Source organism: Bicyclus anynana, chromosome 13, assembly GCF_947172395.1.
Source record: "Bicyclus anynana chromosome 13, ilBicAnyn1.1, whole genome shotgun sequence".
In the NCBI taxonomy this organism is placed as follows: domain Eukaryota; kingdom Metazoa; phylum Arthropoda; class Insecta; order Lepidoptera; family Nymphalidae; genus Bicyclus; species Bicyclus anynana.
Genome location: NC_069095.1, coordinates 5,213,118 through 5,238,639, shown reverse-complemented (window position 1 = coordinate 5,238,639; position 25,522 = coordinate 5,213,118). Strand labels below are relative to the sequence as shown.

Here is a 25,522-nt window from a genome sequence, read left to right as displayed (position 1 = left end):
AGCGTGAACCTTAGTTGACAAGTGTATGACGCGTGTCGAGTCTTCTTCGCCTCCACTCGACTCGACCTACGCCTTCAGGCGGCTTTATGTGCCCTCCCTCGCCGTTCCTCCCCTCTCGCGCACTCATTACAGTTTTCTTAATTGCGCTGATAAAAATCGGTTTAAAGATTGCCTACGTGGCAATCTTTAATTTTAAAATTTGCTAAATTACGTGAATAACATAGAATACCTACAGTAATAACTGTGTCATAATCATCATTTGTCTATTTTATGTATTTTTAAAACTGCATCAATTGGGATTAGCACGCACTATTTAAGAGCGCGCAGCGCGTCAGTACGATGTGGATAAAATTCGAAGCGCAAACGAGACGCCAAATTATGACTTTCACGTGAGTGAAAAGCACGGAGCGATTGACGCGCGACGCAAATTTTACGACGTGAGCGCCAAAACCATTTTTCCCTAATTGCAAGTAAATAAAACAACATAACGTTCAATGTTCAAGATATATACCTAATTTTCTATACAAAACAAAAATTTAAGAAAATAAGTTTGTTTTTCCTGAGATTGAAAGCAAAATGTGAGCAAAACATGAATTTTTCAAAAAAATAAACTATCGAGAAAAGTTTTACATATAGTGTATTTTGTAAAATCATAACGAAGCTAACACTTTGAAATATCATTTACCCAAATATGAGGAGAATCTGAGATCCAGAACCATTTATAACCACCAAATTACATATTGCACACTCTTAAACGTCAAGTTATTTCATAATTTCATCATTATCAACCCACTAGCTTACGCCGCGCGGTTTCACTCGCGTGGTTTCCGTTCCCGTAAGAATACAATATAATATATTTTTTTGTTTTGTTACAGAGTAGTCCCGTTTTTTTCATGTCAGAATAATGGCATCCTGAAAATCGTAGATACAACTTGTGCGATTGTTAATTTTTTAACATGAAATAAATATATAAACTGGAAATAGCATTCTACAGAGCACATGTAGCAACAAGTTTTACGTCAGTTGATATGAGCATGAAAAATTCAGAAGCGAAACTGGGTCGCGTGCATGAGATGGGTCGCTATCTCTAGTTAAATTTTAAATTTATAGTTGGATATTGACAAGCTATATCTACTTACCAGCTCGATCGTGTCGAATATTTCGAACTATACAAATAAATAAACAAGGTTTTTTTAGTTTAACTCGTATAAATATTATTGATTGTAATTTTTAACCCCCGAAACAAAAAGAGGGGTGTTTATGTGTGATACGTTTGACATGTCTGTCTGTTTGTCTTAGGCGCCATAACTCCCGAACGAATAAAGCGATTTCAATTTAGTTTTTTTTTGTATTAAAGGTTGTTGTTTGATATATGTTTGATGAAAATCGGTTGAGCCGTTTTAAAAGTTATGGGGATGAAAGTGGGGAAGAATAACCGAATGTGTGTAAATATACTCGAGTGCGGTCTCAAATGAAAGCTCACTTAGAGAGAGTATTGATGACTTTATCGAGAATGCATTGAACGATAATTGCTATCAATTTATAATCAAGAAATATGTATACTGGAAAGACATTTTTTAAATATCGTTTTTTTGGCTTCATTAAATCAAATCTTATTCATTGATTATCTATACTAATATTATAAAGAGGAAAACTTTGTTTGTATGTTTGTTTGTTTGTTTGATTGTAATAAATAGGCTCAAAAACTACTGGACCGATTTTAAAAATTCTTTCACCATTCGAAAGCTACATTATTCACAAGTAACATAGGCAAAATTTTATTTTGGAAATAAATAGGGTTCCGTAAGATGTTTGGGTTTTCGGACACAAGGTGTAAAAAATCAACCAGAAAAGTATGGTAGGGGTAGGTAGGAGTAGGGTAGGGGTAGGGGTAGGCTAGGGGTAGGCTAGGGGTAGTTGAAAGTTTACATCGAGTTTCACGCGGACGAAGTCGCGGGCGTCGGCTAGTTCTAAATAAAGTAAGCAAATATTTTCTTAATATTGTGTTGTTATGTCATTATAGGTAATTTACAAAGTCGGTAAACATAACTGCACGAAAATTAAAATGGCTTATTACACATACACGGAATAATTCAAGAGTAAGCAATCTCAATAATGTACAATAGCATTTCTAGAATTTTATTGTAAGAACGCCTCGCCGCCCAACGCATTCAAATCGCTACTTATTGCATAAATAATAATGAAGTTACGAGGAAATCGTCTTACAGTATACTTTTGCCTTTTTACTCCTCTATATAAATACAAAGGAAATTTACCAAAGTTCATAAGGAAAACATTTCTTGCAACTAGTATAAAATGGACAATTTTAAAATCAAACCATTTTTTATTTTGCTAGAATATGGTAAGTATATAGGTAGATACTTTTACTTTACTGTTACGTTACTGTAGATAAATTTCATCTGTTAGTTATTGTTTTACTTTTATTTTATTGTACCGATTATTACCGACTAGCTGACGCCGCGCGGTTTCACTCGCGTGGTTCTCGTTCCCGTAGGAATACGGGGATAATATATAGCCAATAGCCTTCCTCGATAAATGGGCTCGAATTTTTTTTTAATCGGACCAGTAGTTCCTAAAATTAGCGCGTTCAATCAAACAACAATCTCTTCAGATTAATAATATTAGTATAGATACCGTCGCTATTTTACAAAATATTATAGTAAAACCGCGACAACAACGACCCTCATAGATAAGATATAGTATAGATCAATATATACTGCCCGAAAGGGGCTGAAAAACCTTACCCGGACAAAGAGGCTAAGCCTCGATGACCTACCTGCCACAACAATATTCGCCACAACGTTGGCCAATGTGAAAATGCGTTGGCCTACGCACAGGACTTGTTTGCCAACGTGAAGAGGAGATATTGGGCAGAGAAAGTCTGCGTTGTAACTGTCCATTCAACACGTGGCACAAATCTAAACAATTTCCATAATGCTAACACGTAGATCTGTTCCCATTAGTTTAGTTGCAAACGAACAGCTCTCCGCAGGGATAACAAAGTTAGGGATATCCCTACACCTCTGTGTCCCCACTATTTAACTATTAAAGTGGACTGGTACTAAGGTATTCATGAGGTCGAAAACACCTCTCCCATTTTACGAGCGGCTGTCGTATTGAATCTAAAATGCCAGTCGGTGCCCTTTCTTGTTAAAATATCACCGAAGGATGTGCCATAACGGGTACCTGTCCTTTGTGGAAATAATTTAGCTATAGTTATATCAGTCATATAAGAAATTAAATATCACATGTCTCAAACGGTGAAGGACAACATCGTGAGGAAACCTGCATACCAGAGAATTTTATTAATTCTCTGCGTGTGTGAAGTCTGCCAATCCGCATTGGCCCAGCGTGGTGGACTACTGGCCTAACCCGTCTCATTCTGAGAGGAGCCTCGAGCTAAACAGTGAGCCGAATATCGGTTGATAGCGATATCACTCTTACAATACCAAAGATATAGCAGTTTTTGAAAAACCCTTATACAAAAACGCGTAACTGCTTGTTATGCCTCATAAGTAGTTAAGGACTACCACTCACCACCACCAGACCACCACCGCTTACTTATTCACCAGAGCAAAATAATATCAAATTTCTAGAAACCCACCCATGCTACACAACTTTTAAAGTACTTTATATCTATCTAACTAGATAACCGTGCATTCTAAAATTTTAAGAAATCTATATTCTAAAAATCTAGATTTAAGATTCTGCATAGAAAAAACCTGTTTCTGTTTTAAGACGCAGATATATTTATATAAAAACCCAATGTCCTCTCAGTATACACTCAGACCTAATTAACGTCTGTATATTTATGATCGGCACTGACTTACGTAAACTAAACCTGTGACCGTTTTCTGTCCAGACATTTAATACGTCGAAGTCTAAATCGAGCTTTGTACCAATTAGAGGGTTCGGATACAAATTGGCAGTTCGGCGTTGACAGTTGCCAGGTCACGTTAGTAATCCAGCTCTAGATATAGAGGACCAAGAGTCTACGATAGTCAGACATTCTTCATTTTAGGAACGCCGAATGTATGTCAGGCATGAATGGGCAGAGCACATATTTCGAAGAGCCAATGGACGTTGGGGTCCCAAGGTGCTGGAATGGCGACCCCGCACCGGAAAGCGCAGTGTTGGTCGACCTCCCTCTAGATGGATCGAGGACATCAAGCAGCTTGCAAGGAGCCACTGGATGCTGGCAGCCCGAGACCGTGATGTTTGAAAGTCTATACAAGAGGTCCATGTCCAGCAATAGACGTTAATCGGCTGATATTGATGATGATGATGATGAGTGTTTGTCAGCCTATGGTCTTACCAAAGACCTATATTGTGTATACAGTCCATAGACTCGATAATACGTCCTTATATGATATGATGATCAATACATATATAAGTAAAATTTAAGTGTATGAGTGTATGTCTGTGATTTCACAAGCAAGCTGCTTTTAAATTTTTTGTCTGTCTGCCTGTTTGTCCAGGCTAATGGCAAGAACGGTTGAACCAATTTGAACAGGACTTTCACTGGTAGATGCAGGAGATTATTGAGCAACATATAGGCTACTTCATATTCTGAAAAAATCCATGGTTCCCACGGGATTAATGACAAAACTGAATTTCACGCTAACGAAATTACGGACTTCCGCTAGTTATTATTGTCAAATACGAGGTGTAGCTGCCGCTTATTATTTTTAACATTATTTGTGCGCCGTTTTGATGAAATTTAAATGCAGTCTATACATTACATTATGTACTTGCGCTTTGGAAGGTGCCAGGTTTCAAGGGTTAAGATCCTCAATTCTCCGATATTTTACTCAGGGATCATGATAATATATAAGGAATCAAAGCTTCAGTCGCCAGACCTTTAGCTTCGTGGTAACTCTAGATACCCTTGAAATCTAATACAATACCAATATTCAGTTTTCCCAAAATGAGGTAAGTCTGACCCTCGCAGGTTATCGGTCTATAGGGTGCGTATATCCGCGTCCCTGGACATTTAATCACCTCCTTTGATGTGTCGGAAAATAATCGTAAAGCTATTTCCGAGGCCAAAGTGACGACTTCAGAAGCCGTTCGAGTTGAGATTAATGTTTCAATAACATACCGCTCACCGATGTCAATCAAATCAAACGGGATGTCGTGGTTTGTTTACCTGAAATGAAACAAGTGACTTTTAGAAAAACGGCTCACTTATATGCTAAATTTAAATGGTTTTCTTAGTGTGTGTGTAAATTCTTACAACTGAATTCTGGGCCAATTTTTACCAATATCATTGACTTTTGGAACACAGGATTATAGAACAAGTTCATTCCAACTTCAATACTTGAGTGTGCTTGGAAACTTTGGATTTGTTTTAATAAATACTAACCAAACCTTAATAGGTTTGAAGTATTGATTAAGACAACCATTAGGTGGTCATGTTCTAATTAATTAATAACACAAAACACAAAATAAATAAAATAAAATATATTACTGTTATTACTTATCAAAAAGTCTACCTCTACAACTTTTTAATAACACGAAATGTAACTATGAGAATAATAGACTAACTGTTATTTATCGAGATCAACAAATAAAATTATCCACTTAAATCCACACAATATTACTTATTAAAGTTCTTCATTGTTTTATGTTTAAAAAACCTAAACTTGGTGAATTTGTTTCAGTAGTACATGCCTTAAATCTAGCTTCCCTATATGTATTTAAAGCTTGTCTCGTAATATGACTGCAGTATTCAAAGACATTAAACGCATTTCACATTTTCATAAAATAGTGAGCTTTCCACCAATCTCTGTATTTTAAAGTTTACAAACAAAATAAAAATATGAAGAACCGCAGTACATCCGCATAATACGCCTAATGCAGCATTCCTACTTCCTGCGCACGCTAACTCGGTGCGTGACTATTCATTATCAACCCATATACGGCTCACTGCTGAGCTCGAGTCTTTTCTCATAATGAGAAAGTTTAGGCCAATAGTCCACCACGCTGGCCCAATAGGGATTGGCAGACTTCACACACGCAGAGAATTAGGAAATTCTCAGGTCCTCCTTATTGGTCCAGGTCATTCCTTATTGGTCCCTTGCGTAACTGCACTAACCAATGGGGTTATCAAGTTGACCAGACTGAATGTAATTTGACTTAGACATGTGTATGAGAGTTAAAATCCATATTACACATTTATTACCAAAATGAAATATATTCTCAAGTTACGTGGTGTCCATATATCAACAAGGCAAGTTCAGTGTTGCAGGAAGCATCTGTCCGCGGCTGGATTTATCTCGAGACAAATTGCAATACTACTATTATAGTCTACGCCATCGTCGCTTAGAATACGGGAGCATTGCTTCGAGCACCTGCATTCTAATATGAACTTTATTTCCTTATAATTAAGATTTAATTTAAAGTAAAAAATTTAAACTTACATAGATAAGACGTGCAGTTTCAAAAATTATCAGAAGAACCAAAGTCCCCGACATAGCTCAGCCAGTCGCGAAGCTAAAGTGACTGATCTATGCCGGTTAGAAGGACCCATGAACGTTGGGGTCCCAAAGTGCTTGAATGGGACCTCGCAGCGGAAAGCACTTCTCACCAGTCGGACTAAAGACATCATGTAAATCGCAAGGAGTCGCTAGATGCTCTAGACCGTGGTATTTGGAAGTCCCTACAAAAGGATAGATCCTTCAGTGGACGTCCATCGGCTGATGTGATGATGATGATGAAAATTATCTATCTACCCCCATATACATGCATATATATTATTATGTATGTGAATATGTGCTATGTTTAAAAAAAGTTTGTTTGGTTACAACTATAACTCCCCTACTCCTAAAAAGATATTAATATATCTGAGATAATTAATTTTCACAAAGAACGGGATCTAAGCAGGTGCAAACATAGAGCACAAAAAATATTATCCTTCAAGAAGTCCATCAACATGACAACTATTGTATAACACGATAACCTCAACTGTAGTCAACTCACATACTATATCTATACTAATATTATAAATACTCATAGGTAAAGTCTGTGTTGCCCCTAGATCTACTAAACCGATTTTGAGAATTCTTTTACCACTAGAAAACCCCGTTATTTGTATCATAGGCTATATTGTATCCCCGAATTGTTACAGGAACGGGAAAAGAAACCGCGGGGCGTCTGCTAGTCACCTATATAAAAGACGAATGTTTACAGAAAACCTGCTTTTCAATTCGCATACAAATTCCACGCGAAAACCGTCGAGTAATTAGTACGCAGTAACAGTTTGCGAATTACGGAGACAACATTGTAGGCCGCCATTAGCGACTTCAGCTCCCAGCTCATACAATAACCTCAAAAACGACAGCTTTGTCACGAGACAAATTGCCTCATCTTAGGGCTTTGTTTGTGTTTTAATTATTATAGAAATATTTGGAAACATTCTACAATGGTGTGTGGTTTTATTCGTATCTAGCAAATACGCGACTTTGCTTGAAAATCCTTGATTACTATAAAAAAGTTATAATCTATCTAAATCCTAGTTCCTACTAATATTATAAACGCGAAAGTTTGTATGGATGTTTGTTACTCTTTAACGCCGCTGAAGCGATCTTTGGAGCGATTTAGCTGAAATTTGAAATGGAAATAGATTTTACTCTGGATTGACACAAATATTCTACTTTTTATCCCGAAAAAATCCATGGTTTCCCCAGATTTGCGAAAACTGATGATTTTGATGACATGAATGTTTGTTACTTTTTCACGCCTCGACTACTGAACTGAATTAACTGAAATTTGGTATTAAGATATATATTATAGCTTAGATTAACACATAGGCTACTTTTTATCCCGGAAAAATCCATGGATCCCGAGGGATTTGTAAAAAAGTAAATTCCACGCGGACGAAGTCGCGGATCGCTAGTACTATAAAAAGGTAAGTCAACCATTACAGATATAAACAAAAATATATACGAGCAAACTGTAGCTAATTTTTTAGAACTTTTAATCTTTTTTTTCTCCCTGTCCGTCACGAATGATTTTTGCGTAACTTTAACCGTTTAAGCTGCAGAAACTCTCAAATGAAGATTTTTTTCCCGTTTTTTTTGACACATTTTTATAAGTTGCTCCGCTCCTAAAGGTACTCGTGGCGTGTCATTTTATATAGCCTCCCTCTAAAAAAGGATTATTTAATACAAAAATAATAATTTTTCAATTCGAACTGAGATTAGCGCGTTTAACCTGTTTGGTTAAACGCGCTAATCACTCTTCGGCTTTATAATATTGGTATAGAAGATAATTAAGACGAAGATTCGTTTTGACGTGATAATATTGTTCAACTCGGGCGGATTTATCTTCGGATAAATCGCTCTGGCTTCACGTATGTGTACGCCCAACGCGTACCGTCTCTTTAATATAGTACCGCACGTACTGTAATACATACTACGTTTTGCTCGTGCATTTTGGCACTGAAAAACGGTTCGGTACTGAACTACAATACCGTGTTGAAATATCTGCATCTTCTTAGAGAAGATTGTATACTCGTATTGCGACGTCTTTACTTAAAGTGCCAGAATAATATTATAGTGATTTGAAATAGGTTACAACCATTAAATTCATAAATTTTGATTATGTACATAGATACAAATCGAACGTTAACTACGTACTTACGTATATTTAAAAATGTTTATTTAAATTAATTACTGACTTACATTTATATTAAATTAGTAAACAATTATATGGCTGTGAAGCTTGGACCCTGGTGGAAGACCTGCGAAATAAGCTGGAAGCTTTTGAGATGTGGACTGCAGAATGCAGACGAAGACTGAGCTTGTTAAAACCGTCAAGCAGCGGAAGATATCGTACCTGGGGCATATTTTGCGACACGAAAGATACCATTTGCTTCAAATCATCATGATAGGCAAGATTGCAGGCAAAAGAGGAGTAGGAAGAAGAAAGAAGTCCTGGCTACGAAATATAAGGGAGTGGACTGGCATATAGACAGTCGAAGAACTTTTCCGCCTAGCCATGGACAAGGAAAAGTTTAGAAAGCTGACCGCCGACCTTCAGTAATGAATAAAGAGGCACACTAAGAAAAAGAAGTAAACTATTACTTTTCCTTGCAACTTAATAATATTTGTTGGAAAATCATAGAAAAAGATGCTAAATTTTGATCTTAAGACTAATTGTCTAATTTATGGGGGAGTTTGAACATATAATGATCGCTCTATGTATTTAGGTGCGTTGTAATTTAGGCCGGTGTTATTACTGCGTCACTTTGGAGCGAGACAAGACGCTCAGCTCGACGTTTGACAGGTGCTCTGTTAGGTCGGATTTATCCTTAGATAAATTGGGTCGGTTTCGCTCGTGTATACTCGCACGACGTGAAATGTTTATTGATTTAACATTCTGTGCTTTTACATGTAAAATCGGTCTTGTTAAATTAAATTATCGTCATTAGCTATCATATTATTAACTATTTGAACAGCCTACTGCAGATAGTGTGTGTTGTACCAATCGGACTTCAAATGTTTTTTTTGATAACAATTATGACAATTCTCTATGGTAAACATTTGCTTATGGACATTATCCAGTATTCATTATGTGGCGCGACTGTCATCAATCCATTAGCTATATCAACAGACCAGTCGATGCAATTTCCATTTACCTGAACGAAATAATGGCTATGAAACGTCAATAGACCGATCGCTGGTTTATTTGCTAACTCAGTCTCTTTTGGAGGTAAAAGTCAATCGAGTCTGATTGACATTACTAAGTTTTAGATTAATTCAATCGTATTTACCATAATCAACATATCTTCCGATGGGTTTCCTCAGCATGACATAGAACTTTTGTAGGTACTTCCAATCACCACGATGCTGGCACAGCATCCCTTGATGTCGTCAGTCCACCTGGGCCTATTAGCTATGTGGCACGTCGATTACGAACTCTTTCTACGAACGCTAACGCTTCGAAAACTTTACCGGCTTCACCGTGGAACTATTGAGGCTTTAAGCATTATCGCACTATAAAATATACAGTAACAATTATCTATAGCCTTCAAAAATATATAGGCCTTTTCAAGTGACTTCTAATGGCCAGTGAAGTCCATCGGCTGATATTGATGATCATCTACGGAAATATTTTGATGTCAAATGAGTACGGTGGTCTTAATTTTCAGAAAGAGGAAAGTCTTCAAGTAAAGCTGGTTACTAATCTACTGTCAACTATAGCAGTAGTAGTAGTTCCTACAGCCTTCTTGGCTTTGGTGCTCCGGTACAATGTCACGTAGAAACCAATTACAGGTTGATTAAATTGTACCTTCCCCTTCCTATGTTTGGATACAGCGCTGCTATTTTGTACTTGCAAGTGATGATAGCAAACCCATCATGAAATTTAAAAAAACGTATATCTATTCTTCAAGAAACCTTAAATTTTTGTGCGCCTACGTTCCTCAAAAAATGTACCTAAATATTTTATTATTAGCCATCTTGCCTACCTACTGATAAATTGTACTTACGAGTACCTACATAAAACTTCCTTGTATTTTGTCGTTAATTAGTATTAATATAAATTATTTTAAACCAAACTAGCTCTAGGGTAAAAGGCCAATCAATGGTTCGATCCCCGTTCGTTGACGATTGTCGTACCCACTCCTAACAGTATTTACGACTTGAAAGATGTTTAAAGTTCTTCCCTTTCCATTTTAGAGGGAAAATGAGGAAATTGGTCATATTAAAAAATAATATGGCTAATATTGTTTTATTTTAAAAATACTAATTTAAGCTTTCGAGTTTGGGTATTAATTATTGAATCACACAAAACAGCTGAACACTGAGAAAGTCCGAAAGAAAAACTGAATACCAAGTGGATTAAATGCATAGTAAATGCATTGCTGCTATATACGTTAGGTACATATCTATATATATTGCCTTGTTAACTCTTCGAGATTGAAAAGTTTTTGGGAATGATGTAAAGGACAAGTCACGTGATGATCCTATCTATCAGATATGTTATTCCCATACTTGTTTTAGTTATCGAAGCGTTAGTGATTGCAAACAGAGAATCGATATATGTAGCATTGGCTAGAGCGGCTGTATTTCAATACTCAATCACATTTGAAATGCATAATTAATCCACATTAACATTATTCACCTATCCGATTAATTTTATTGCTAAAATTTGATTCAGTGCAATTGCAAAAACTCCTGCCCCCGAGCCAAACAAACTCGGCCAAACAAACTATAATTACTGTAAAATAAATAGCGCACACGAAATGTGTTCCGATAATCTGTTAATTAAAATCGACTGCGATAATTATCGCTGACATCATCAATTTAAATTTTGTTTGCATATGAATGCATGCACTGAAAAAACACGGTCCGCTTGCTCGGCAATTATTCTGATAGAGTGAAAATAATAAATTGTGATTTAATTAACCCCAGTATCATGGCGAGTGAGAGATAATTTCATTCTATTGTTGAATTTGATACACATCAACACTATTGTCTATTGTTAGTATTTTGTATTATTTCGGTTTACGAGTATTTTGACAACCTCTTTGCAGAGCGTCTGCGGATCTCTTCATTTCTGATTCGATCATGCAGAGATACTCCGAGTGTACCTCGTTCTATCACCCGCTGTATGACTCTGAACCTTCTTATGAGTCCCATCTAATATGCCCTCTGATATGCTCAGATATATATATGCCTCTGCCTATGGTTCGGCGCATGCACCTCCAATTTTTCAGATGTGTGCATTTTAATAAATTAAATAATAATATCACGTGTCTCAAACGGTGAAGGAAAACCATCGTGAGGAAGCCTGCATACCAATGAATTTTCTTAATTCTCTGCGTCTGTGAAGTCTGCCAATCCGCATAGGGCTAGCATGGTTGATTATTTAGCCTAACCCTCATTCTGAAAGGAGACTTCAGCTCATCAGTGAGCCGAATATGGGTGGATAATAATGATGATGATTGTTTGTTCTAATTCTTAGAAACAGTTTTGGTGTGAAAAAAGCAAATTTATACGCTAAAATTGAACAAATTACTTACTTAGCGTTATTTTTCTCGAAATATGGGCGAAGCAGTTTTCTACCTTATTGATAATTAAAAACAAGTTCATAAATGGATAAAAATAGGTTGGGATCTAATGAACTTGATAGAATAGCCTAATAAATCTACTGTTTCACTAATATTTTACTTTTATAAGCTTGTTCGTAGCAGTAAATATAAGTGGTGCAGAGAAAAATCCAATACGATTTTCTTAAAATATAACCTTAACACGGCACCTTATATTACGGGGGAAAAAAGAATGCCAAGAGTAATGGCCTGCATTTTTTAATGTCATGGACTAAAAAAGGTCTTATTTAAAGGGATGTAAACACAGCCCCTTCTTGGGATAACATGTAAGGAATGTCGGGAGGTCGCAGCTGCTCGGTTTTTTGCATTGTCAGTACGAAACTCATGAATAATTCCATTATTCATTGTTTTATTTGGATAATTTTAACCGCAGCCCAAATTTAAGTAAGGAAAGTTAATAATAATATAGCCGCAGAGCTGATGCCCATAATTTAAGTCCAAATTATTGTTTGTTTAACTTTAAACTCAACAATAAGATAAGGAAACCGAAAATAAACATAATACGAACGGCAACCTTATTAAACAAGGATCAGGTAAGTTTGAGTCCAATAACTAATTGCAGATGTTTAAACATACATTTGAATAATGAATGTTGATAACCAAAATATTATTTTTAACATTTAAAAAAAACAAATTCACTTTTCGTGTTTACTGTTCAAATGGTAACTTTATAATGTATATTTTATAGTCATTTATATTAAAATTGAGCCGTGATAGCCCAGTAGATATGACCTCTGCCTCCGATTCCGGAGGGTGTGGGTTCGAATTCAGTCCGGGGCATGCACTTCAAACTTTTCAGTTGTGTGCATTTTAGGAAATTAAATATCACATGTCTCAATCGGTGAAGGAAAACATCGTGAGGAAACCTGCATACCAGAGAATTATCTTAATTCTCTGTTAGTGTGAAGTCTGCCAATCCGCATTGGGCCAGCGTGGTGGACTATTGGCCTTATCCCTCTCATTCTGAGAGGAGACTCGAGTTCAGCAGTGAGACGAATATGGGTTGATGACGACGATATTAAAATTGTACTTACACACGTCTCTAAGACGTATTGGATAAGTTTCAAACTTAAAACAAAATAATATTTAATTATTTAATTGCCATTAACGAGAACACCTCGTAAAAATTACGTATCTAAACAATGTTAAACACCATTAATTTTGATTGTGGCAGTATCATAGACACGAGACCTTGTTAATTAAATTTAACGTCCTGCGGGAGGAAGTTTGTTACGGAACGTGTCAAAGATTTAATTGCGATTGCAGACTGCTGGGAATCCAACGCAAATAGGAAAACGTCTTACAATCCATCGCACGTAAATTACTAAACAGATTTTAATTATAAAATATTTGTATTATATTAAAAGTCAGAAATTTTTTTACTTTCCTATTACGGGTAACGTTTACAGGTTTACAACCGAGATTTATATAGCTTTGAGATTTCAAATCAGGTGGATAATTGCTTAGCTTGATCGGATCCGTTTGACTGCTCCTTTTAATGAAATATACATTATACATGAAATATAATCCCTAAGAAAACTTGTAAGTTAGGCATCATTAATGGAATGAGTGTCAAACAGATCCGATCAAGTTATGCAATTACCCCCTAAATACCTATATTTCAAGTGAGCCTTCTATTTAAAAAAGTCAAGTTTGTCAGTGAGTGAGACTCTACCACCTGAAGATAGCTTTTACCGAAAATACTCGTACCGAAAAGCAACAGTCACTCAAAACAAAAACGTTTGAATTTATGATAATTTACAATTTTACATTTCATACCTACTATCTTGTCCATCTGCAGAGATAACATAGAAGAGCCGATTGCTTCCACGAATTGTTTTTAAAAAATCTTTAAACTTATTTTTTTTAATAAATTTCTCATTTGAGAAAAATGTGGATCTATAAAACAAGCTACCGTAGTAAAATATTTTAAGAGAATCTGTAATAAACTATCTATCTATAAAACAAGATACCGTAGTAAAATTTAATTAAAAAGTTATTATCATAAAAAGCACCGCGCATGCTCCATTGCACGTGCACTAGATGAAGCGAGGTAATGGGAGGTGCTCGACGCAAGGCGGTCGGAGATGCGATCTGCATACATTAGCCTAACGCCTCTTAGTTTTGACACCTGCTCTCAGCGTATGAAAATGCGGCCGAGATGGATGGCGCAAACATGTCGCGAATAAAGACCGTTTCAAACTTTGGATTATATTATGAAAAGTATTATTAATGTTTTCTTTCAGTCTTCTCGTTACAAAAGCAACTGACGCTTTGAGCTATGCACTAACACTAAAATGGAAGTGGGCAGTGTATGTATAGCAAAGCTGAAGGATCAAAGGTGGATCAAGGGTGGGTGGGTGGATCAAATGTCACTTTTTGGAGAGGCTCACATGGCAAAAGAGGCAGAGGAAGACCATTGGCAAGGTATATATTTGGAGGAGGCCTTCACCAATTCTGGGGTTCTTGCGTAATATTATATATATTACAACAAGAAACCCATGAAACCGCAGAAACGGCTAATCTACTAACATATACTTTACTAACCAAATTAACTTACATTACTAAACTCTGTAAATTTATATGCAAGAAATAAAAGGTTTTTTTTATTTTATTATTTAGTTTTCCCGACTCATAAGTTTCAAGACAATTCACTCGTAGGTTTTCGTAAAAGGGAAGGTGACGGTGAAATTACAGGCAAGTTAATCCTCAGTAATATACACGAGTCGAGTTGATGGGCACTTGTCACCTCGAGGAGATAAGTCCTCGAGTTGAGGAAGAAGTACAGTAAATAAATACAACCGTTCAGCGATATTGGTATCGCTGAACGGTTCCTACACGAAGTTGCGTCGAACCGAAAACTGCAAGGCGTAGAGCCTTTTGTGTGTTTTCCAGTAGAATAACACCGAGAGAACTGTGATTTCTGGCATTAAAAGTATTGTATGTTATATCTATCTCTGAGTCGAATTTAATCAAGATCGCTTTTAGTGGTTCAGACGTTAATAATTTACAAACAAACTTACATTTGCATATTTAATATTAGTATGAATATCACAACAGTGTGAGAGCCAGTGTCTTAGTTTTGACAGTGGCTTTCGCCGAGCGTAAAATACGGGTAAGATGGATGGCGCAAACTTGTCTTGAATAAGACACTTGTAACAGCCGCAATGCTGGAAGAATTATATCTCTAGAGAAAATACCTACCACTCTTAAGTGTATGAAACACAAGGCGAATGTTACCTACCTATACTCGTACAATAAAATACAAAGAATTTTTAGCTCGGCAAAGGATATGGTTTGTTTTGATGCTACGAAAACGCTGGGGGGATTTTTTTCCTTTTGTTTATTTGTTTTGCTAAACGAAAATATTATACTGTCTTTATAAAATATAATAACAATGTCTTATAAAAGTTAGACAAACGCAAAACTAAATCTTACTAATCCAAAGAAATATAATAGACGATTTATAAAAGGTTTTCCTAATTGTAAGAATGCCTGGCACAGATAGCTTCTAAGAATTAATTCAACCTCATCTTGACTTCCAAAAAGGAGCCTGTACCTTCTATGTTTTTAGTTATTTCATATTCCCTAGTAAACTTGACTAGTGTTCGTAATTCGGGCTTTTATGTTCTAATATATAAAAGTAAATTTCAGAAAACTGAAAACACGAGTCGTAAAAAAGTCATAGGTAGCTTTAAAACTTCGCCTTTATTATAAACTTTCGTTTGATTAAGTTAGCTACCTTTCAGAGGGAATCAAGCTTACTTACGTTTTGATAAAAACATTAAAAACTTTAGAGGTTTTCGTATAAAAAACCAGTGCGTCGGCTTCTGACAGCAGCTTTCTCCGACCGTGAAACGTAGGAAGATAGATGGTTCAAACTTATCGTGAATAAGGCAGTTGTTACAACCGCGTTGTTGGAAGAGTTATATCTCCTCCGGCTCCCGGAAAATGCTAAATTGTATGGAATGGAGGCGAATGTAACTTACTGAATATTTCAGTACGTGAATAAATTCCATTTTCCGCCTTCTATTAGGTTCGCTGTTTTACACTCGTATTCGGAAACACTTGCAGTTTAACTGTATTCATACTAATCTTAATATCATAAAGTCAACGTCATACCACCTTCGCCATTTTACCATCGTACCTACCACAAGACATAGGGTGGGTTTTCATACCTATGATAGATAATAGTAGATGTCCCTAGTACTCGTACAAAACGCTTTGCGTATTTTTTTCTCGTACGCACGGGTAGGGTTTGGAATACCCATCCCACCCAAGTGATGTGTTTCCTGAATCTTCTAACTTGGGTGTCTTCAAAACAAGAGTAAATAGGCACCTTCTAGGCAAGCGTGTCCCATTTTAGACTGTATCTACACTTACCATCAAGTTAGACCATGGTCAAATGTGAGCGTATTTGCATTAACAAAAAAGTGTATGTGTATGTTTGCTAGGTAGGTACTTATTCTTTCACGCCGCAATTACTGAATCGATTCGGCTGAAATTTGGAATAGAGTTAGATTATACCCTGGATTAAAACATTTAACCCCGAAAAAAACATGTCTGTTTGAATTTTAGGCGAACGTATGTAGTTTAAATATAAAAGAAAAAATACGAGTAGTAGCAAAATAAAATTTCTCTAAGTTTACACTAGGGCCAAAGATGGCTCAGAGTCATCGATCGATAACATGTTATTTTTATAAGTAGAAATAATATTTGCCATTAAATAAAACCAATATTCCTCTTCCATCCAATCAGTCGAAAAATACTGTGTTAGGAGTGGGTACCACAGTATCCCAGCGGGCGGGGATCGAACTACTACCTTTCGGTGACGAGTCCGGCCGTATACCGGAGAGCTATTGCGGCTTAAATGTTATAACAGCAGTGAGGTGCACCCCATAGAACTAAAAATGCACTGCTTACATTGGGACTGATTACTGTATTAGAATCTTCCATTATGTGCATTTTTTACGTATAATGCATACTCTAGTCTGCCATCATCATCTTGTGCCGGCCACTGTATGGTAGCCTTCATTCGCACGTGATATCTTTTTAACAGACGGTAAAAAAGCGTTTAAATACAACAAAATCATTCCCAAGTATATGTTTACAAGACAGCGTTTTTAAAACACGACGCTTTTTTTCGAGCAGTGTTGTATTTTCAATTTTGGGAAATAGTCCTTCATTTAACTTAATACTATATTTGAACGCTTTTTAAACGTCCGTTAAAAAATCTCTCGTGCGAATGAGGGCTTAGGTGTGAACACTCACTAGGGGCCGGAGAAGGTCAAACGACGAAGTCGAACAGGCTTGTCACGTCACAGAACGTTTTAATAATGCACGCGTTCGTTCGCTATGAAAATTAGCCGAGACTCGAGAGCTGCCCCCGTATAGTGACAGCGTCTGTTTTATTGATGCCCCCTGAATGCAAATGCTAGCTTTGTAACTATGTTTATTAAATTAATTTTACATTTGCATACTCAACTGGATGTTATATGTAAATAATTTTTAACAACACTCGCACACTTTACTTGTTTACTGTCTATGAAGCGAACGAAACAATGCCGAACTGAAAATGATTCCTCACTCCTTGCGTTTATTCGTAGGTAGTAAATAAGCTGATGTAACTGCGAGTATGTTGGGGAAACAAGTAATAGTAATTTAGATGAATGGATACGTGTACGATTATTAGGTACTAGCTGACGCCGCGCGGTTTCATCCGCGTGGTTCCCGTTCCCATAGGAATACCGGGATAATATATAGCCTATAGTCTTCCTCGGTAAATGGGCTATCTAACACTAACAAAGGTTAGGTTTGCACTCCGGATGGAAAGCAGTAAAGGTCGTGATCTGAGCACGCTTGTCTGATATATTCTGGCTTTGAAAGTGTTCAAATTATATGAAGCAGGAAACACAGACGCGGAGAATTAGCTTTTTCTTGGATTGTGTAAGTTTCCACTCAATTTTATGCTGGAACGATACTTACTTTTTCTGCGTGATTCGTATCTATCCTATATTATTGTGTATTAACCGTATTAATACCTAATGAGTACTGGTTCATTTAGCAAGGTTTGCAAGCGCAAGACACGTTTAGTACCTTCCGTTTTTAAATAATTACCTTTTCGTTTTTACTCGCATAATACTTACATAACGTAAGTATTAGATACCGCCCGTTTCAATCTTTCTTCTTTTCATGCGTATCTCATATAAAGATCTGCAGCCAATTGCGAAAAGTATCTTTATGCTATCGAGCCCTTACGTGACTTGATTTTTCAAGTGAAACTGCTCAAAAAGTTTACCAAGATGTGCCTACTCCTAACCAACGCTATAGATTAACCAGTGTTCTAATATTATTCTCTGTACTAATAAAATAATACTTAGTCTATGCATTCCGCAATTACATAGACAAAATAGTCTATCAGTAGAACAGTATTAGAATCAGAAAAAATCTGCTTGATAAAAATTACAGCACATAAAAAAATATGTGAATCATCATCATATGATGAGTGAAGTTAATAACTGACTGATATTATTATCTATAAATAAGAAAATTTATATGAATGTTTGTTACTTTCTCATGCAAAAACTACTGCATCAATTTTGCTGAAATTTGGAACGGACATAGATGAACTGAATAGAAATTAAGTAAGTTACATGGAATCTGGGAAAAATTACGTTAATTAGTGAAAAACTGAATTTCACACGAACGACGACGATGTTTCTCTAGTCCTAGCATATTGCACCCTTTTATAGCATACTAGCAGACGCCCGTGACTTCGTCTGCGTAGAATTTAGTTTTTCACAAATCCCGCGGGATCCATAGATGTTTCCGGGATAAAAAGTAGCCTATGTGTTAATCCAGAATAAAATCTACTTCCATTCCAAATTGCAGAAAAATCTGTTCAGTAGTTGCGGCGTTAAAGAGTAACAAACATCCATACAAACATTCACGTTTATAATATTAGTAGGATAGCAGGTATGAAAATAATCTGGTCAAATAAACTCGTCACTAAGGCATAAAGTTACTATATAATCTAATATTATAGTATGTTTGTTTGTTCAGAGCCATACGTCACGTGCCGCCGCAGGGTTAGCAAAACGCCGAGCGAGTCAACAACATTAAAATATTCACGAGCTTGGAAATTCAATTTGTTTTCTCAACCCCTAAGGTACGATACGCTTTTAATACGTTATTTATTTTACTCAATAATAATTATAATTGTAATTATAAACGAACGGATAAACAAATGTGTAAGCATTTATACCGTTGTAATTATCATTGTCAGTTCAATATTTGTTCAGGACACTTTGTGTAGAACTTCATCATCAGGTCATGAATTCGAACCCCAGCCTGCAGACCTACACTCGAACCCACTCCTAACACAAATGAGCATAGCTATTGTTCGTAGTTCCTGTTCCTGTAATAATACGGGGATAAAACATAGCTTCGACACTCACAAATGACGTGGCTTTTTAGTGGTAAAAGAATTTTCAAAGTCGGTTCAGTAGAGCCACAGATTACCTAATACAATACCAGAAACTTTACCTCTTTATAATATTAATATTAATAATAACAGGTACTTAATATAACGAAAAGACGTGCCAGGAATATTCTGGTTGAAAAACGAACGCAGATTTATATTAAACCTATTTTTAATATAGATAATAAATTCAGAAATAACCCTCGCTCATTATTTTTAATTATACATCCCGCAAAATAGCCAAGATTGAACATTGTATAAATAGATATGTAATTGAGAAACAGCTATCTTTTCCAAGTCGGTAAGTGTTAATGATGATGAACGCGCCCCTGTTTTCCAAAAACCCAGCAAATGGCGGTATCAATTCGCGCCCGCCATTTAACAACATGATATCGGGTCCGGGGCATGACGTTAAAAATTTTCCGGGTTCTTTAACGGGTTTCATTCATAACTCACGGCCGAGTGGAGCCATCGAATATTTCAAGTTGTACCCACCTCCATAAATTCCGGGCGTCGGGTTGCCAAATTAGGCGCGAGAAACGTCGACTTATTCCCCCCCATTACCTCGGCCGTTAAGGTGCTGTATACACGGTGAGACGGCTAATATAATAAAAATAATTATACGGGAAGCGGTGGCACTTTGTTGACATACGAACTGTACACTGAAGCGTAACCATGGTTACTGCTATTTTTTTCATAATCACTTGTAACTTGTAACGCTACGTACGTAACGCCTCTATGAATTAAAGGAGTTAAAAAACATTTTCAGATTAATTTATTTACTGTTATTGATTAGGAGAGATTGATACATACATTCACACTATAAAAGGGCAAAAAATAATTGTGTAGGTCGGGGTATGTATATTTGTTACTCTTTTACGCCGTACTGATTTACTTGAGTGATTGAGTTGGCCTTTTAGTCCCGAAAAATTCATGGATCCCTCGGGATTTAAAAAAAACAGCATTTCACGCGAACTCGTGCGTGCGTTAACTTACAATACATTTTATAATCACACAAGCCGACGCCCGCGACTTCGTCCGCGTCAACTTTAGTTTTTTAGTAATCCCTCGGAAACCATTTATTTTTCTGGGATGAAAGTAGCTTATGCGTTAATCCAAAGTAAAACCTATTTCCATTCCAAATTTTAGCCAAATCGGTTCAATAGTTGCGGAGTTAAAGAGTAACAAACTTCCAAACAAACATCCATATAAATATCCATAGAAACTTTCGTGTTTATAATACTAGTAGGATTTTAATTTTAATAAAATCATAATCATCAATTAAACGAGTAGTTAGGGGTGTAAACTATTTTGATAGTTGGAAAAAAAGCTAAAATTTAAAAGCAGAAGGTAGAAGAGGTATTATTGAATATCGACATATAAACTTCAGCACGTGTGCTAACGCCCTAAGCAAAGCGACCCGTCTCGCGCGTGGCACTGAAAACTTTTCACGTACTGTCGCAGGTGCTTACAACGTTACTTCTTTGAAATTGAACTTGCAATTTTAGAGTTTTGTTGCTCCAACGTGCGCTTTAGCAAACCGTTTCAAAGTTTGACTGTTTGCTCTTTACATCTACTCTGGCTAATGTATGTGTGCGAATGGAAATTTCGAAACAATTACGGAAAATGTAAAATGCTCTTAGTACTCTCTTAATACTCTTAGGCTCTAGTAAGCCTTACTCAATCCTAGGCTCTGCACCTGTTTGGACATTATTAATGGATACGTATGAGAAACATTATAAAATTCCAGCGGATGTCGCCATTTCAAGATCTAAACCAGACATTTTCCTTTTGTCCAAACAAACTATGCGAATAGTACTTGTAGAGCTTACTGTGCCGTAGGAGACTAACATTCCGAAGGACCACAGTTTAAAAGTGAATAAATATTATGACTTAACAAATGAACTAACTAAAAATGGCTATGTAGTTAGTCTGTTCGCCGTAGAAGTACAAAGGTTCTTCTTATGGTCTCATTCTTCATTTTTGAAGGTCGTCGTCAGGTCCTCAGCTTTTTAATGGCTGTTCTTACAGGGAAGCCAGAGAGTAACTTAACCTGCTTAGACCAGCGGGTAGGTAATCGGCCGCGTGGTCGTTTCCCCTCCACCTTGCCCACCACTATTAGTTTATTCATGTTATCGGGAAGGCAACGGGCTATGTGACTAAAGTAACTCAAAATCCTCTGGTAACACACAGTTGAAAGTCTAGTAGAAATGCGAAGCTGATGTTTTAGTATAAAGATGTTTGTTCTTCTAGCGGTCAACAATATACGAAGCAGTCAATGCAAGTGGGAGTAAAATATTCAAAAATACCTTTTCAATAATACTACCTTTTACACAACAATAGAATAAATAAATGCAACATGCAACCAATAAAAAGACACGACCTCGCGCGCTGTAACAATGAATCGAAAAAACAAAAAAATAGTAAGCAAAAAATGTGTATGAAAAAAAAAACACAATAAATCTACATAAAACAAATTGCCGACTGACCTTCCACGTTACAATACAAATTATTAAACAGGTCGCAAGTGAACACAAACACATTAATGCCTACAATCGAGTAAACTTCCGCCCAATTTACTTTATGTGTAAGCCATTATAATAATTGGTTCAGTTTCAAACTCAACCGAGCGGGATATGGTATGAAACAATTGGCTCGTATAACTGTAACTCTGATCTACATATTACCGTGTAATTGAAAGTTGAAACTTTCTATGATATGTGTGATAACTTTGTATTAAATTCGTATTTAAGTAGGGATTTTTATACGCTTTTCTTGATGTTGCAACTTGTAAGGTCTTTAACTTACAGACTATGTTATCTTTACTCTGCTTATAGTCTAAGCTTAATTGCATTTTTGAATCATAAAGTTTGTCTGTTTGTTATCAGTTTAGTGTAGTGTTGCCAGTTTGGAGGGTAGTAGATTCTATTGAAAAGAATTGACAAGAAAAAAAAACATTTGATTATTAAGTATTATTATTTGTACAAACAATTCTCAATATAGCAACTCTGAAAGGATGGTTATTCCTGCAAGGTATTATGAACACATATATTTTTGTTTTAAAACCCAAAATTTAAAAAGTGTAGGTTCAATTTACAATTTCGAGTTTCAATAACATTGAGTATTGGAAGTAGCAATCGAAAATATTAACAGTAAGACCGTATCCATAATGATAATAACAGTAATTTAGAGAGTAATTCGGGAACGATTCAATTTTTAACCGACTTCCAAAAAGGAGGAGGTTCTACGTTCGGCTGTATGTATGTTTTTATCTCGTATAAACCATCCGTGACAATTTACGTAACCAACGAATCACAACAGTACGATCGGAGTTAAATAATAATAGCATGCAATTATTTTATAAGGATAATGTTGTTTGTTTATTCTCGCATGTAAATAAATATATTTTCAAGTAAATAAAGTATATTCTAACCGTTTATAAGCAATAATAGAGATCTCATCTGCCTCTACATGCTGTAAAGTTACAGCGATATGACATCGCTCGTTACCATGGCAACTTCGTTGTTAGTGACCCCTGGTGTGATGTTAGGCTAAGTGCGGACCTAGCCTAACATCACATCTGGGGTTATCACGTCAGCAACGAATTTGCTATCTCATCGAAGAACTACATCCGCATGTAGTGTATCAAAGTTTTATTGATACTCTGATATCATGATTTACCATCTGAATGTTATTTTACACATACACACTGTACACAGGGCTGAAAGATTTTTTCCTAACCAATACTTTTCCTATACGTTAGCGTTATACAAGATAGTTCGGCAGCCTTCATCTTCGCTTCAGCCAAAGAAGCCAGACAAACTTTGTGTTTCTGCGTTATATTTGGTCAAGAATAGGGGGTTTCTCAGAGGGAGTGGATAGCTCACTATTGGAAATAGCTATAGGCAAGTAGCACCAGCCAGAAAATAACTACCGACCGACCGACTATTATAATATTTTCTCAGTATTTAATTTTAATTTATTTAAAACTCGGTATTTAATCACTGTCCTTTTGAGTGGAAAATAAAATAATTACAAGCCAATACAATCAACGTCAACATCAGTGTCATGACCACGTCACAGCAGTCACGATGAATAGGTAATAATAAAACGAGGGCGGGCGGCGGGCGGTCGTGTAAAGCTGATATTCCACCAGGTATGTACCTATTTACTTCGTTTTATTTAATTTAATGGAGGGAAAAGGCCACGGGGTACATCTCTCAACCGACGGTCAACTAAAAGAGACAGGAGTCAGTAACATATACAGTGCCATTCATGATTCAAATAGCGAAGGAACGTACAAAATAGCGTATATCGGGTGTTTACTCGCCATGATATGATCATGAATGACTCTATGACGCTGAATCGTAAGGGACTGACAAGAGGGGGAAAATGGGGATAAGAAGGAGAGAGAGAGAGATTGTAGATATTAAAATCTGTAGCAAAAGATAACACTCGATCAACCACAATGTAAACTGAATATATTGACTATTTAAATTTATTTGAATAATATTTAAAGTTAATGATAATAATTAAAGTTTTTCATCTATGTTAAAATTTCATTTCATATGTGATGTATTACATTGGTCGATTGCGTCCCTTCGCCTTAATTATTGCGGCTGGTTTGGGAGAGATAAAAATGACATTCGCCGAAAGCTACAATACCATTCAATGCGAAACGACCCTACTGGTGAGCAATATTAATTTCAACATTTCAAAATGCTTAGTATATAAGGGTTATTATGAACTATAATACATACCATACCAGAGAATTTTCTTAATTCTATGCGTGTGTGAAATCTGCCAATCCGCATTGGGCCAGCGTGGTGGACTATTGGCCTAACCCCTCTCATTTTGAGTGGAGACTCGAGCTCAGCAATGAGCCGAATATGGGTTGATAATGATGATGATGATGAACTATAAGCTATACATATTATAAAACAATTAAAGGTTAACTTAATCGTTAACAAATTTAGCTTTTGCTTGAGTGGAAATTATCAATTAAATACATAATATCTATCTAACTCTTACTGTAGATCTTCTACGATTCCTTGCCATCAGGCATGATTGTAGTCAAGCGTAAATCTATACTAGTATTATAAAAGAGGTAAGATTTGAATTTAAACTACTACACTGATTTGAAAAAATCTTTTACTATTCGAATCCTATATGTTATCCCTGATATATTCAACAGGCTATATTTTATACCCGTATTCTTACGGAAACGGAATCTACGAAGCTAAAACCGCTGGGCGTCTGCTAGTCAATCGAAAAAAATAAAACCTTTGTATTTTGTTTTAGGTAGTCCTGACAGGATAACATAAATTCTAAAATAATAAACTCGGCGGTACTTTGTAAATTATAACAAGTGGCATTTAAAATTATTCAAATTAATTCCGGTATTGAGCATCGCGGGCCATCAAATTAAAATTTCGGCCGGCGATGGTCCGCGCACACACTGGCGCGTAATTTAGCGAGTAATCCCGGAAATTTAATTTTATCTCGGACAAACCGAAGCACCGGCGCCGGGCGACGCGACTTAATGTGTCATGATCGTTATTGACAGAGGAGAATTTTATTAGGGAAAAACAACATCGTAAATGAAAACACATTTTTATTGATCTACTAGCTGTACCTCGCATTTTTGTCCGCGTATATAGTACTAGCGGTCGCCCGCGACCAGTTCAGTGGATACCTACTCCTTGCTAAATTCCAGCGTTGTACATCAAGCGATTTTCGAGATTTCGTGTGAATGACCTATCGCATTTATATAGTAAGATTCCTTTGGAAATATCTGGCTTAAAAGTCTCTTTTGTCCTACATCAATCTGTACACTATCTATCTATCTCTACACCAAATTTCATCCAGATTCCTTCAGCCGTTTTGGATTAATTACTCTTTGGAGC

General features: G+C 36.3%; 1 protein-coding gene and 1 long non-coding RNA gene across 2 annotated transcripts in view; both read right to left on the bottom strand.

The window, feature by feature from the left end:
- Window positions 1–25,522, bottom strand: part of LOC112046215 (protein couch potato) — a 300,195-nt gene that overhangs the window by 50,570 nt on the left and 224,103 nt on the right. The gene's annotated exons all lie outside the window — the stretch shown is intronic.
- LOC128198679 (uncharacterized) overlaps window positions 709–25,522 on the bottom strand; it is a 161,333-nt gene continuing 136,519 nt past the window's right edge. Inside the window, exon 4 of the long non-coding RNA XR_008251392.1 lies at window positions 709–5,170. This is a non-coding gene — a long non-coding RNA (uncharacterized LOC128198679). The remainder of the gene's footprint in view (window positions 5,171–25,522) is intronic.